Here is a 14,395-nt window from a genome sequence, read left to right as displayed (position 1 = left end):
TACGAGTGTGAACTGTGTGCCTTTAAGATTAACTTGGAGGAGCAGTCCTCTCGTCCACTTAGCCATACTGCTTATAAGTTTCTCAGTTTAAAGTGCCGCTCATTAGTGAGCCATTATGCAGATGTATTCGATCTTCTTATGGCCGAGGCACCGGATGTTCTTTTCCTCACAGAAACGTGGTTGACCAGTGACACAATGGCTGAGCCAGGGTTAGATTACAGAACATCAACAGAGAGGGGGGAAGAGGGGGCGGCATCGCGTTCATAGCTAAAGCTGCGTTTGCCGTCAGCCTGATGAAGGAAGAAATAGCAAGCTGTGAGAGTGCGCTATTTAAAATAAAGCTTAACTGCAATCTAACTATGTCCGGTCTTTTGATCTATAGACCTCCGGGGCCTTCGGGGATCTTCTGTGAGGATCTAGTGAATAAAATCGGACCAATGGCTGGTAAAGCAGCTAACTTTACAATCTTGGGGAATCTTAAGCTCCATCTTGAGCTGGACGAAAAGGCTGAAATTTCCAATTTCTTAGCGGACTTGGAAGCTTTTCAGTTGCTTCAGCTGGATTTAGAGGGCACTCATGTAGCTAGACACCTACTTGATCCCATTTTCTCTAACCTTGAGTGTTTAAAGACTTTCTCCCCAGTTCCGCTGACCTGGTCCGACCACTTAGTGATTCCTTTCTCTCTGCTGTGGCAGGGTAGAGTTGAGGTGGATCACCCTATGGTTGTGGCCAAACGACCCTGGCACAAATTAAACCAGGAGCTGCTTACCATCTGGTTGGCAGAGCACAGACCTCAGCCCCCCCCAGATATCGTGGAGGCTCAAAAGTGCTTCCATGACTGGTTAGTAGCTGGTCTGGATAGCTGTATTCCAGCAAAACGGGGTGGTAAGGGTCGAGGGCCATCTAATCCCTGGTTTACAGCGCTATTGACTCAGGCAAAGAAGGGGTGTAAAAACTTGGAACGCGTTTGGCGCCATTCTTACGAGCCGTCTGCCAAAATAGTATAGCGTGAGGCAGTGAAGGCCTTATCACAAGCTCATCCGCAAATCACGGGCAGAGTTTGTTGCTAATAAAATCTTAACTAGCTCCAACCCGACTAAGACCATCTTCAAGTTATTAAAAAACTTGAGGAGTACAGGTACGACTAACTCCTCCTCTGTGGCCTCAAACCATCACTGTGAGGTCTTAGCACTCCACTTTGTGAACAAAGTGGAGTTGATCTATCAAGGTATCTCCACAGGAAATCTCCCCAATGAGGATGCTGTGCTGATGGGGCCAATTGCCAGTTTGAACAAGGGCCTGACATCTTTTCCACTGCTGTCGCCCCTAGAGTTTGAGACTCTAAGTGTTAAAATTAAATCAGGTTCACCAGCTGATCCTATGGCAGCAACTTAGTTCCGCCAGCTCCAGACTCCTATTGCCCCAGTGTCTTTTGAACTGGTCAATCTTTCATTGAAGTCAGCCTCTATCCCAAGGGTATGGAAGCATGCAAAAATTATTCCATTATTAAAAAAGTCCTCACTTGACCCAGATGACCCGGGCAACTACCGCCCCATCTCTCAGCTCCCGTTCATGGCAAAGGTGGTGGAGGCCTATGTTAATTCCCATCTGTCAAAATACTTCGATGATCATAATATTTTTGACCTGTCCCAACATGGGTTTCGCCCACGCCATAGTACTGAATCTGCTCTCCTCGCTGTCACGGAAACCATCAGAAGCCAGTTGGATGAAGGGGACTCTGCGGCCTTGGTCCTATTGGATCTAAGTGCCGCTTTTGATACGGTGTCCCATGCGATCCTTCTCCAACGGCTCTGGACAGTTGGAGTCAGAGGTGATGCCCTGGAGTGGATTCGATCCTTTTTGGCGGGGCGATCATTCCAGGTATCTGTGCCGCCCTTCCATTCGCAGGACTATGCCCTGTGTAGGGGGGTACCTCAAGGTTCCATCCTGAGCCCACTCTTATTTAATTTGTATGTGGGTCCATTAGCGGAGGTGGCCAGAGGCAGGGGACTGTCCCTGGTGTCATATGCAGACAACACCCAGTTGGTGATTTCCTTCTCAAAAAAATGCTGTGCCAACCTAGAGAATTTTAAAGAGGATTTGACTGTGATCTCGGACTGGATGAAGGATAATTGCCTTCAATTAAATGCCAGAAAGTCTGAGATTTTGTTATATGGGAAGGATCAGGGACTCTGATCAGAGCAGTGGTGGCCTGAACATCTAAAACCTGCCCCGTCACCGAAGAAGTTGGTAAAAAACTTGGGTGTCTGGTTCGATTCCGGACTAACATTTGATAAACAGACAAGAGCTGTTGCTGCTGTTTGTTTTGGGCTCTTAATAGGTTTGAGGCCTTTGCTTGGTTTCTTTCCGCCTAGAGTACGCCAAACCATCATGCAAGCCTCCATTCTTGCGAGGCTTGACTATGGCAATGCTCTATATCTGAGTGCCAACAAGGCTAGTATCAAACGTCTGCAGAGGGTACAAAACGCGGCAGCCCGTATGCTCGTGACACTCCCACGGTCTCAATCAGCTGCACGGGTGATCTAGAAATTGCATTGGCTGCCAATTGAAGCCCGTATTCAGTTTAAGGTGCTGTGCATTGCCCATAAAATCCTGAGACAGCATGCCCCCAGTGGGCTATCAGGCTTATTGAAGCTGTATTTGCCTAGACGTGCTTTGCGTTCTGCCCACCAAGGTCTGGTATGTGTCCCTCGTGTGATGAAAGCAAGGATCGGGGGTCGTTCGTTTGGCTTTCTGGCAGCCAAACTCTGGAACTCCCTTTCAGCTAGCATTCGGGCAACTCCCAATCTTTTGGCATTCCGGAAATCTTTAAAAACATGGCTCTTCCCCTCTATTTAACATTTGACGCCTGTGAATCCCCTTGTTTTCCTCCCTTCTGGTTTCTGGTGTGCGCTGGGACGCCTCGTCGCTAAGGCAGCCATGCGCACTATAAATCCTCTATAAATATAAATAAATAAAGGGTGGTTCAGAACAAGAACAGATTGTGCCTAGACATACCGAAAATAAAAGAACTCTAGAAAGAGATGAAGAAGGTGAAAGTGCAGTTCAAGTCAAAAGGGTCAGAAAAGGTGATAACTGGCCAGGGGGAGTAAAAAGACTAAGATACTATCTAAGAAAAACAAATGAAAGACCAGAGCAAGTGAATGAGGTTACTAGTCAAACTCAGTCTTAACAGTCAAATGTGAGAAATCCATGCAGAAGCCCAAGACTGAGAATTCGGACTAATAAATACAAGGCTCCTGAGTGGACCTATGTAATTCTAGAAGAATTTGAGAATTTAGATTTGAATGAGGAATCAGAAGAAGTAGATGCTACACAGATTAATGAAAAATAATTTAGACCACCTTAAAGCAAGAGCCGGAAGTCCAAGTGAAGAAAGAAAGAGGAGAAATTATCTACTCCGATTAAGATGGTGAAAAATAGAGTCTCTGAGCGACTGAAACGAAGTTGCACACAAAGATGTTGTAGAGCTTGCATACGTAGCATTTTGTTAGTGATTATAGTATGGATATTTCTAACAGTGGCTGTGCCTTTTTTGATGATAACTAATAGAAAGAATGATACAGTTACTAATGGAAAGATAGCTACAAAAAAAGGATATAGAGTAGAATTAGAAGAAGCAGATGAGACAGATTTCATCACATGGTGTCAGATAATGATCCGACTTTAAATGTCTTCACAAAGTTGTTATTTCAATATGTAGATACAATGGAGAATAGTGATTGCTATGTTTGTATGAAATTACCAGCTTCAGTATCAGAAGGAGTTAAATATCAACACTTACCTTTAACATATGGTGTATCATGTAGTGTTTTAGCAAGTATGTTCTATGCAGCAGGAAAACGTTGGTATTATTATTCAAATTTAGATGTAGCATTTTCAAAACTTCCTAATCGAAGGAATATGTATCCAGTACTTAGTAGTCAGGATGCACAGTTTATGGTTGAATTTTTCTTAACAATGAAATCAAGAGATTTACTCAAGGCACACAAGAATAATTTAACATGTATATTATGTGAAGAAGAGAAAGTGTTTTTGAATTTAGTTGAGGAGAGGAGACAGAATTTCCAAAAGAAAGCTGCTGAGCAGAAAACCCATGAACCTCCATGGGCTGAGAGAGAGGGAATTTAAGTAATTGGCAAGGCTCATGTTGCAATGTCCTTGGACTTTTAGAAGAAAGGGAAAACCTGCCTTCATAAGTTAAAGACATATTATAATACCATATTTATTGGTTCCAGTGAATGTGAACAAAACATCCTAATTTTGAGAGGTTGGGCACTAAAAGGGGGAACGGATACAGTATTTCCTGGGGTTTATTACGTGTGTGGGAATAATGCCTATTATGAGTTGCCTGCACAGTGGTATGGAAGCTGCTATTTTGGGATAGTATTTCCGAAGATCTAGCATGTAAAAAGAATCACTGGCAGCAATGAAAACACTAATAAACTAACATTTGGTGCATTGATAGCTTCAGTGGGAGTCATTTTAAATTCACATAGAATTTGTAAATTGTCAACAGTAGTTGATCGTCTCTCAACTTATACTGCTGGGGGTTTCTTGATGATAAACTCAGAAATGGTTGCAATCAGGTCTATAATTTTACAAAATCGAATCGCTCTTGATATTTTATTGGCAAAAGAGGGCGGTGTCTGTAGAATGTTAAAAGTTCAACATTGTTGCACATGCATTCCTGACAAACATAAGGAAATTGGAAGGTATTTAAAGAATATTACAAAACTTCAAGAAGACTTAAAACCACTGGAGGTTGGCAGTGTATGGACAAGACTAACAAAGTGTATTTGTTTAATAGGGACTTGGTTTTCTGATTAAAGAAGAAGTATTTCAGGACAATTAGTTCTTCAATTAGTTGGTATCAAAATAATAGTTTTAACAATAATGATTTGGTGCAAATGTCGCAGAAACAAAGGGAAGGGAAGATATGAAGTGAATGGAAAAGGAAAGAAAATAAAGTATGAGGAGATTCAGCTGCAGGAAATGAAAGGAAGGATATACAAAAAAATGAAAGATTTAGAAAACAAAGAGGGAATTAATAATGAAGAGGAAAGGAAAGAAAACAAACTCAGATGTTCTAAAGTTGGTCGAGGAGTCCATCAACGTGGAGCTTGCGATGCGAAGTCCGGCTTCGAAGATGCATTGCACACCAGTGGTTCTGAAGGAGCTGGGGGGCTGCGATATGGAGTCCTGCACCATCTGCAAGAATGCCGTGGATGAGGGTCTTGTGATGTGCGAGTCCTGCGTTGGGGAGGCATCACACAGTACGAGTAGTCTTTGGACTGTGATGCGAGGTCAATTGTGGGGGAGTCGTCAATCCTACCCTGTTTTGATACGGGTTTGAGGAGATGCTTTTGTGATGGCTCAAAATGCCATCAGAGAGGGGATTGATGGAGCAAGGACTCATAGAAAAGAGACTTGGTCGGAAGCAACCCCCTCCTTTAACACACTAACAAGTATTAAAAACTGTTTTGTGTACAATTAATGCGCACCATACCAACAAGTGGGTTAGTGAAGCTTGCTTATCTTTTTACTAACAGTAATAGTATAAACGAAGGAATAAAACTGCTTTAAACTGGGAAATCTTTATTGCGTATGTGTCAACTTCATCTACGTAGTATGACGAGCTGTCGCATGGAGGGAAATTCTTGCGCATGAGCAGAAAGTACTAATATGGAGTCTTGAAGACTTGCGTGTTTGGCATCTGCTTGCTTGCAACTAAATCGAGTGATTTTTACGGGAAACATCCTTTGCAACGCAACTTTTACCACGCAGTGCATTTACGTTGCAACTTTTACAACGCAAACTATTAAAACGCATTGCGCTGGGGGGCGCTCTAGGATAGGGAATAGGTTTCATTTACTATCCAACACCTTCCCTACTATCCACGGGGACTGGATTTGGAATAGTAAATTAAACTATTCACTATCCAGCACCCTAAAGCACTATGCGTTGTAAAGGCATGCGTTGTAAAAACAGCGTTGTAAAGGCATGCGTAGTAAAAGCATGCGTTGTAATGTCATACATCCGATTTTTACTAATGGAAACGCTGGAATAAGTCTAATAAATAAACTGGTATAGAGTAGTGATGGGTGGTATACAGTGAAACCATTTATTTTTTTAAGATACATCTGTCTTTCTGACTTTATCACTAGTGCATATTTGGGCCCCTCATATATGTCTAGAATGGGTGAACCATGTGATATTCGCGCATGGGCACTGAAGGCTAATTTGGAATTATGAAAAAAAGGGTTGGAAAGAGGACAACATGCATGTTAGAGTTTGAACAAATTTTACAAATGAAACATGAATGCTGGTGGGAAATAAAAGTTGTGAATAAAATTTAATGGGATGGGTTTCTGGGAACAATGGAATTATTGAATTGAATGAAATATAAGCATGGCGTGATGATCTTCTCCCCTTGCTGACCAATCAGATATGGTTTCAATATTATGTCAGTGAACCATGTTGAGCAAAAGAGTAAAGGTTCAATGAGCAAAAAGGTTCAGCACAGACCAAAGCTACAGAATTAATTTATTAAGTATGGGAGAAACAAGGAGATTAAATCTTCAAACTTTATATCTATAGTAGTACCAAACATATTGCGTTTGTGGTGAATTGCCCTGTGTAATAGAGGAAGTTTGGACACTTTTCAAGATAGTTCAAGCTTCAAGACTATAAATCTTAAAAGGTCTTTGTTGTATGTGAGAAGGAGGCCGCAGCAACTACTGATGAGTGTTGGAATTTGGGATACTGTTGATGGGGTGAAAGCCAATTAAAGCAGAAGCCATATTTTCTGTCTGGGTAAAGCCACAAGTAAACCCCAAATTAACCTTTGGTTAATCCTATGGTAGCTTGACACAAAGCAGTAAGGCTCAACTTAGCATGGATGTTTTAAAGTATTTATGCAGCACTTCAAACAGTAATAAAGTGAAAACACAAAGCAAGAAAAATTGCATACAAATTTAGAAAAAAATATTTAAATGTAATACATTATTTAATTCCAAAATGACAAAAATCGAATCAGTAAAACCAAAGATATGCAATTTTAAAGATATGAGTAAAAATAATGCTTAGAAGCACACAGCGCCAACTGTGGTAATCTCGTTGCATCAGACTGGGACAATGTCACAAGTTCAGGCCGATCACATTAGAGCGTGGGCAACAAACAGAGATCAAGTTTCACCCGCTGAACAAAGTACTTTAAATACTAGTTTGCAGAGTGTTGAGAATGTGTCCCGCTGCACTGATTCCAATCAAGCTGCAAAGCTGCGATGCAGAGTACTGTGTCATCGTCGAGGAGTCCATCAACGTGGAGCTTGCGATGCGAAGTCCGGCTTCGAAGATGCATTGCACACCAGTGGTTCTGAAGGAGCTGGGGGGCTGCGATATGGAGTCCTGCACCATCTGCAAGAATGCCGTGGATGAGGGTCTTGTGATGTGCGAGTCCTGCGTCGGGGAGGCATCACACAGTACGAGTAGTCTTTGGACTGTGATGCGAGGTCAATTGTGGGGGAGGCGTCAATCCTACCCTGTTTTGATACGGGTTTGAGGAGATGCTTCGCGCTGCATTGGTTCTGCTAATAAGACCACTGCAGGACTGGCAGAGCACCTTCAGGCCCACTTCCAAGTGTTCAGTACTGGGGTGGCACCATTTGGAGAGCAAGAATGACAGAAAGTAGAGTCCAGGTGCTGGGTTTAAGATGGTTGAAGCCTTTTCTGTCTCTGAAGCTCTGACCAGGAGGCCAGTGAACTAACCTTTGGAGTCACTCTGGTGGTCCTGGGATCAAGATGCAGGTCCAGTCCTTCTCACTCAGGCAGCAAGGCAGCAGGGAAACAGAGTAGCAGTCCTTTTGACAGATCAACACAACAGTCATTCTGAGTCTTCCACAGGTGCAGAGGGGTACTGAACAGTTGGGTTATGAGGGTCTATTATTTATACCTGGTGCCCACTTTAATGTAGGAGATGGCTCCGGAGATTTCCACACCCCAGAAGTGTTTGGAATTTCCTGCCTACTGCCTTGACTCCAGCTTGTCAGGGGTCACAAAAGACTGGCGTCAAAACCCTTTGTGAGTGTGCTGTGCAGAGCCTTTGTGATGTACAAGTGTGGTAGGTGACAGCTCTCCCCATATCAGGTCAGAGATAGCTCATCCTGCCAACTCTTATTGCCCTGCTTGTGTGCAATGCACAAACACCAACTATCAGTTACACCTAGTCATGTGCCTCAGGCTAGAGGCTGCAGGCACCAAATGGTTGGGACAAGAAAATGCCAACTTTATAGGAGTGGCATTTTCAAAATGCTTACTTAAAATCCGACTTTACCATTAAAGAGGGTTTTAAATTACCATTCTTTAGACACCCAACTTTCGACATTCCTACCTGCTCGAAATTGAAAGCTATGACTTATTCATTTTAATAAGTTAATCAAAAGTTATCTTATGGGAAAGGCAGGCCTTACAGCAGTGACATTTTATTTTCACTACCATGACATGTACAATGAAAAGGTACATAACCTACTTTTTAAATACACTGCAGCCTGCCCTCTGGGCTGTTTAGGACATATTTTCGGACTGACTTACATGTATTAAAAAATGCATTTTACGACTGGCAAAAGGTTTATTATTGCCACATCGAAATGGCAGTTTGAAACTGCATACACAGGCTGCATTGGTGGTCCTGAGCTATGCGTAAAAGGGTATTAAGTGGGTGGCACAATAAGTGCTACAGGTCCACAAGTACCATTTAATTATAAGCCCTGGGTACATGTAGTACCACTTTACTAGGGACCTATAAGTAAATTAAATGTGCAAGTTGGGTGTAAGCCAATTTCACCATGTTTGAAGGAGAGAGCACACACACTTTAGCACTTGATAGCGGTGGTAAAGTGCACAGAGTCACAGGGGCAAGGTAAGAAAGACGACCCTAAGGCAGACAGGTATAATTAATGAGGTTGAAGTATGGCTGTATTCATACATGACAGACGACAAGGAAGTCTTATCTGCCATCTTAGTGTGCAATAACTCTATGTAAGGTTGAGTAAGAACTCTGGGCAGATTCTTGTTCGCTTTATGCAGTAATATACTAGCATAGTTTTAGGAAATTGCTGTCATTGAGGTTGAGGACAAATAATGTGTCTAGTTGTGTATTGTAGAATGATATTACCAGTCATTGGATGCTCTGAAACACAATACTTTTTAAGGGATGGTTTACGATGGGCGTGCTGTATGTGGTTAGTCAAGGAAAGACTTAGAGGATATATTCCCAAGAAGGTGTGATAACTACCGCGTAGCGCAACTTTCACCATCGCAGCCCATCGCAGGAAAATAACCCCGTGGCAACGTGGAATTCACAACATGGCAGTAGCATGCAATAGACTGCCGAAACCGCAGACAATGTCCGCGATACAACCTCCTCGATGGCGACAAAAACACAAAACACAACACCAAAAAACCTGCGATGAGGAATCCAGCGATAAGCAGCGCCAGGACTGCAACACACACCTGGCAGGCGGGAAAAATCAACATAAAAGTAGAAAAAAATGCAACACAAACTGACCAACACCCTATTTTATTTATTTATTTCATTATAAGGTTTTATATAGCCCGAATGTGACCCACGAGGGTATCAGAGCGCTTTACAGTATATAGTTATAAAGACATACGAAATGAGGTAGTATACACGCATTTGATATTCATCATTACTTGCAAAAGAGGTAAATAGTATAAGATAACATAGATGACCAGTGGACAACATATGATGATCCCAGAGGGCAACAACACATTATATTATGTACAGTTATTGAGCTTTAGGTCAGTATTGAGGAAATAAACAAACATTTAGGGGTCGATTAGGATGGCGGACGGAAACGGGTACTGTCCGCCATGTTCGGGCAAGTTTAACTCCCGGCAGCGCCGCGGAGAATCCACGTTTGCGATTAGGATATTCATGTCAAGAAACTCCGACCGCGGCGGACGGATCACATCAAACACCGTCCGCGGTGGACGGAACACATCTAACACCGTCCGCGGTGGACGGAACACTTCTAACACCGTCCGCGGTGGATGGACATGACCGCGGACACAGCCACATATACCGCCATACCTGTGAACACTCCGTGTCCGCAATTAGGATAACGCCGCCTGTACCACGGAACGCTCAGCCATCCACGTCCGCGGCGGAAAGAATGCAACGAGAAACAGTGCATCACTGCAGAAGGCCAACACAAACAACATCCCTATCGTCAAACCAATGTCAAAAAGTGTGCCGCCAGTAAATAGCAAACACACGAAAAAGGACAACCCCCCCACCTGAAACACCAACACCAATCACAAGCCACTATGACACCCCCCCAAGTACCCAATAATGCACACTAGTCAACACACCCACCTACCACCTGACAGCCAACAACCATTGAGACACGACTATAAAATGACACCCACCCACTACCACAATCCTTTGCATCACAGCATTGCTGCTAGCAAGAGGCCCTATACGATCAAAAGCATACTCAAATTTAAGGCACACAACCACCACCCTACCACACCCACCACACAAACACCCACCACACCATTCCTACACACCACACACCTGCACCCCCCAACTCACTCAACCCACACACTGAGCACCACACACCATGGCACCCAAAAAAACACCTAAATTCACGGAGACCGAGTTGAGGGTAATGGTCGATGAAATTATCCGTGTTAAGCCCCACATATTCGGGGCACTAGTCCAGCAGACCACCGTGGCGCAAAAGAATCACATGTGGGACAGAATCGTCAGTCGGGTGAATGCGTCAGGGACCGTGCCAAGGACTAAGCACGAAATACAGAGGCGTTGGCATGACCTGAAAACCAGCGTGAAAGGCATCCACGCCAAAAACTATGCGAGAGCCAATCACACTGGCGGCGGAACAGCCCCGGAGCCCATACCCTACACCGATTGGGAGGAGAAGGTGCTGGTTATACTTCACCCCGAGAGCCTAGACTGACTTGAGGAAGGAGAAGAGGCTGGTAAGTACAAACCAAGCACCACGATCATCACGACATGGTCGGCCTCACACAACTGAGAAGACACATCTCCCAGGCCCCAACCCATTCACGTCGGACACATACTCACCAAAATGTAAATGGCTACCAACATGCCCCCATGTCCACAGGGAGGGCGGTGGAGGGTGGTGGAGGGTGTGAGAGGTCACAACTACAACACCCAACAGGCCCCCATGTCTACAGGGAGGGCGGTGGAGGGTGGTGGAGGGTGTGAGAGGTCACAACTACAACTCCCAACAGGCCCCCATGTCCACAGGGAGGGCGGTGGTGGTGGGTGTGCTGTGTGAGAGGTCACTACTACAACTCCCAACAGGCCCCCATGTCTACAGGGAGGGCGGTGGTGGTGGGTGTGCTGTGTGAGAGGTCACTACTACAACTCCCAACAGGCCCCCATGTCTACAGGGAGGGCGGTGGAGGGTGGTGGAGGGTGTAAGAGGTCACAACTACAACTCCCAACAGGCCCCCATGTCCACAGGGAGGGCGGTGGTGGTGGGTGTGCTGTGTGAGAGGTCACTACTACAACTCCCAACAGGCCCCCATGTCTACAGGGAGGGTGGTGGAGGGTGGTGGAGGGTGTGAGAGGTCACAACTACAACTCCCAACAGGCCCCCATGTCTACAGGGAGGGCGGTGGAGGGTGGTGGAGGGTGTGAGAGGTCACAACTACAACTCCCAACAGGCCCCCATGTCCACAGGGAGGGCGGTGGTGGTGGGTGTGCTGTGTGAGAGGTCACTACTACAACTCCCAACAGGCCCCCATGTCTACAGGGAGGGCGGTGGAGGGTGGTGGAGGGTGAATGCGTCAGGGACCGTGCCAAGGACTAAGCACGAAATACAGAGGCATTGGCATGACCTGAAAACCAGCGTGAAAGGCATCCACGCCAAAAACTATGCGAGAGCCAATCACACTGGTGGTGGAACAGCCCCGGAGCCCATACCCTACACCGATTGGGAGGAGAAGGTGCTGGTTATACTTCACCCCGAGAGCCTAGACTGACTTGAGGAAGGAGAAGAGGCTGGTAAGTACAAACCAAGCACCACGATCATCACGACATGGTCGGCCTCACACAACTGAGAAGACACATCTCCCAGGCCCCAACCCATTCACGTCGGACACATACTCACCAAAATGTAAATGGCTACCAACATGCCCCCATGTCCACAGGGAGGGCGGTGGAGGGTGGTGGAGGGTGTGAGAGGTCACAACTACAACACCCAACAGGCCCCCATGTCTACAGGGAGGGCGGTGGAGGGTGGTGGAGGGTGTGAGAGGTCACAACTACAACTCCCAACAGGCCCCCATGTCTACAGGGAGGGCGGTGGAGGGTGGTGGAGGGTGTGAGAGGTCACAACTACAACTCCCAACAGGCCCCCATGTCCACAGGGAGGGCGGTGGTGGTGGGTGTGCTGTGTGAGAGGTCACTACTACAACTCCCAACAGGCCCCCATGTCTACAGGGAGGGCGGTGGAGGGTGGTGGAGGGTGAATGCGTCAGGGACCGTGCCAAGGACTAAGCACGAAATACAGAGGCATTGGCATGACCTGAAAACCAGCGTGAAAGGCATCCACGCCAAAAACTATGCGAGAGCCAATCACACTGGTGGCGGAACAGCCCCGGAGCCCATACCCTACACCGATTGGGAGGAGAAGGTGCTGGTTATACTTCACCCCGAGAGCCTAGACTGACTTGAGGAAGGAGAAGAGGCTGGTAAGTACAAACCAAGCACCACGATCATCACGACATGGTCGGCCTCACACAACTGAGAAGACACATCTCCCAGGCCCCAACCCATTCACGTCGGACACATACTCACCAAAATGTAAATGGCTACCAACATGCCCCCATGTCCACAGGGAGGGCGGTGGAGGGTGGTGGAGGGTGTGAGAGGTCACAACTACAACACCCAACAGGCCCCCATGTCTACAGGGAGGGCGGTGGAGGGTGGTGGAGGGTGTGAGAGGTCACAACTACAACTCCCAACAGGCCCCCATGTCTACAGGGAGGGCGGTGGATGGTGGTGGAGGGTGTGAGAGGTCACAACTACAACTCCCAACAGGCCCCCATGTCCACAGGGAGGGCGGTGGTGGTGGGTGTGCTGTGTGAGAGGTCACTACTACAACTCCCAACAGGCCCCCATGTCCACAGGGAGGGCGGTGGTGGTGGGTGTGCTGTGTGAGAGGTCACTACTACAACTCCCAACAGGCCCCCATGTCTACAGGGAGGGCGGTGGAGGGTGGTGGAGGGCGGTGGAGGGTAGGGAGGGTGGGGTGTTTGCGACAGGACACAGAAATGTATACAAATTGTAATGAACATGTAATGTCCACATTACTGACCTGCACAATCTTGTCCCTCAGGTGATCGTAATCTGACTGGGGAAACCAGCACCCGACCGAAAGACTCGCCTCACACACATACCGGACTCTCTAGGGACGATGACACAGGCAGCTCCGGTGCGGAGGATGGTGCGGGCCCAAGCAGACAGCCAGGGCCACCTGGCTCACAGGGACTCCCGGCCCCGACAACCGTCGCATGTGTAATTCCAGCGACACCGGCCTCTGTGATCTGCAGAGTGACCACCACCACCACCATCACCACCACCACCAGTACCACCACTCCTGCCTGTGCCACCCAGCCTAACCCACTGCACGACGCAGGTCCATCAGCCTCCCATCCAAGCAGGGTGAGTGGGCCACAAAGGAGAGAGGCGAGGCCACAGCAGGCAATCAGGAGACCCACACTCCGCCGCACAGAGGAAGGACACCCACCCCATCCTGTGGCAGAGTCCCTTGAAGCCCTAGCCAGGTGCCAGGCTTCATACGACCATGGCCAGGAACAGGCAGATCGTGCCCACCAGGACTCGGTGGACAACACGAACATGTTGCGTGAAATTTCGGGATACCTTGGCCAGATAGTGGACATCATGGGCCAGCAGACAATAATGTGGAGGGAATGGATTGCCCGGAACAACCCCAGCCCCCTCAACCAATTGTCCTGGCGCCACTGCCAGCAACGCCACCGCCACCGCCACCACCACCACCACCTGTGCCCCTGGTGACGGATGTGGCCCCTGATCAACCTGCCCCCCCAGCTGACTCCGTTCCACCTCAAAGACGGAGGGGCTGTCCGAGGCTGGAAGTGGGTGAGAGCAGTGTTGGAGCGCCATCCACACGCTCCGAAAGGGGCCGCCAATGACACAGACACTGCCTGAGCCAGCCATTCACCCTGCCAAGTATCCTGTCCCACATAGCCAATCATTGCCACAGGTCTGCTGGACTAGCCTGACACCACCCAATGTGGTGTCAGCACGGACATT

This window comes from Lissotriton helveticus, chromosome 11, assembly GCF_964261635.1.
Source record: "Lissotriton helveticus chromosome 11, aLisHel1.1, whole genome shotgun sequence".
Lineage (NCBI taxonomy): Eukaryota > Metazoa > Chordata > Amphibia > Caudata > Salamandridae > Lissotriton > Lissotriton helveticus.
The sequence above is the reverse complement of the archived record's forward strand: the minus strand, read 5'-3'. Positions refer to the sequence as shown.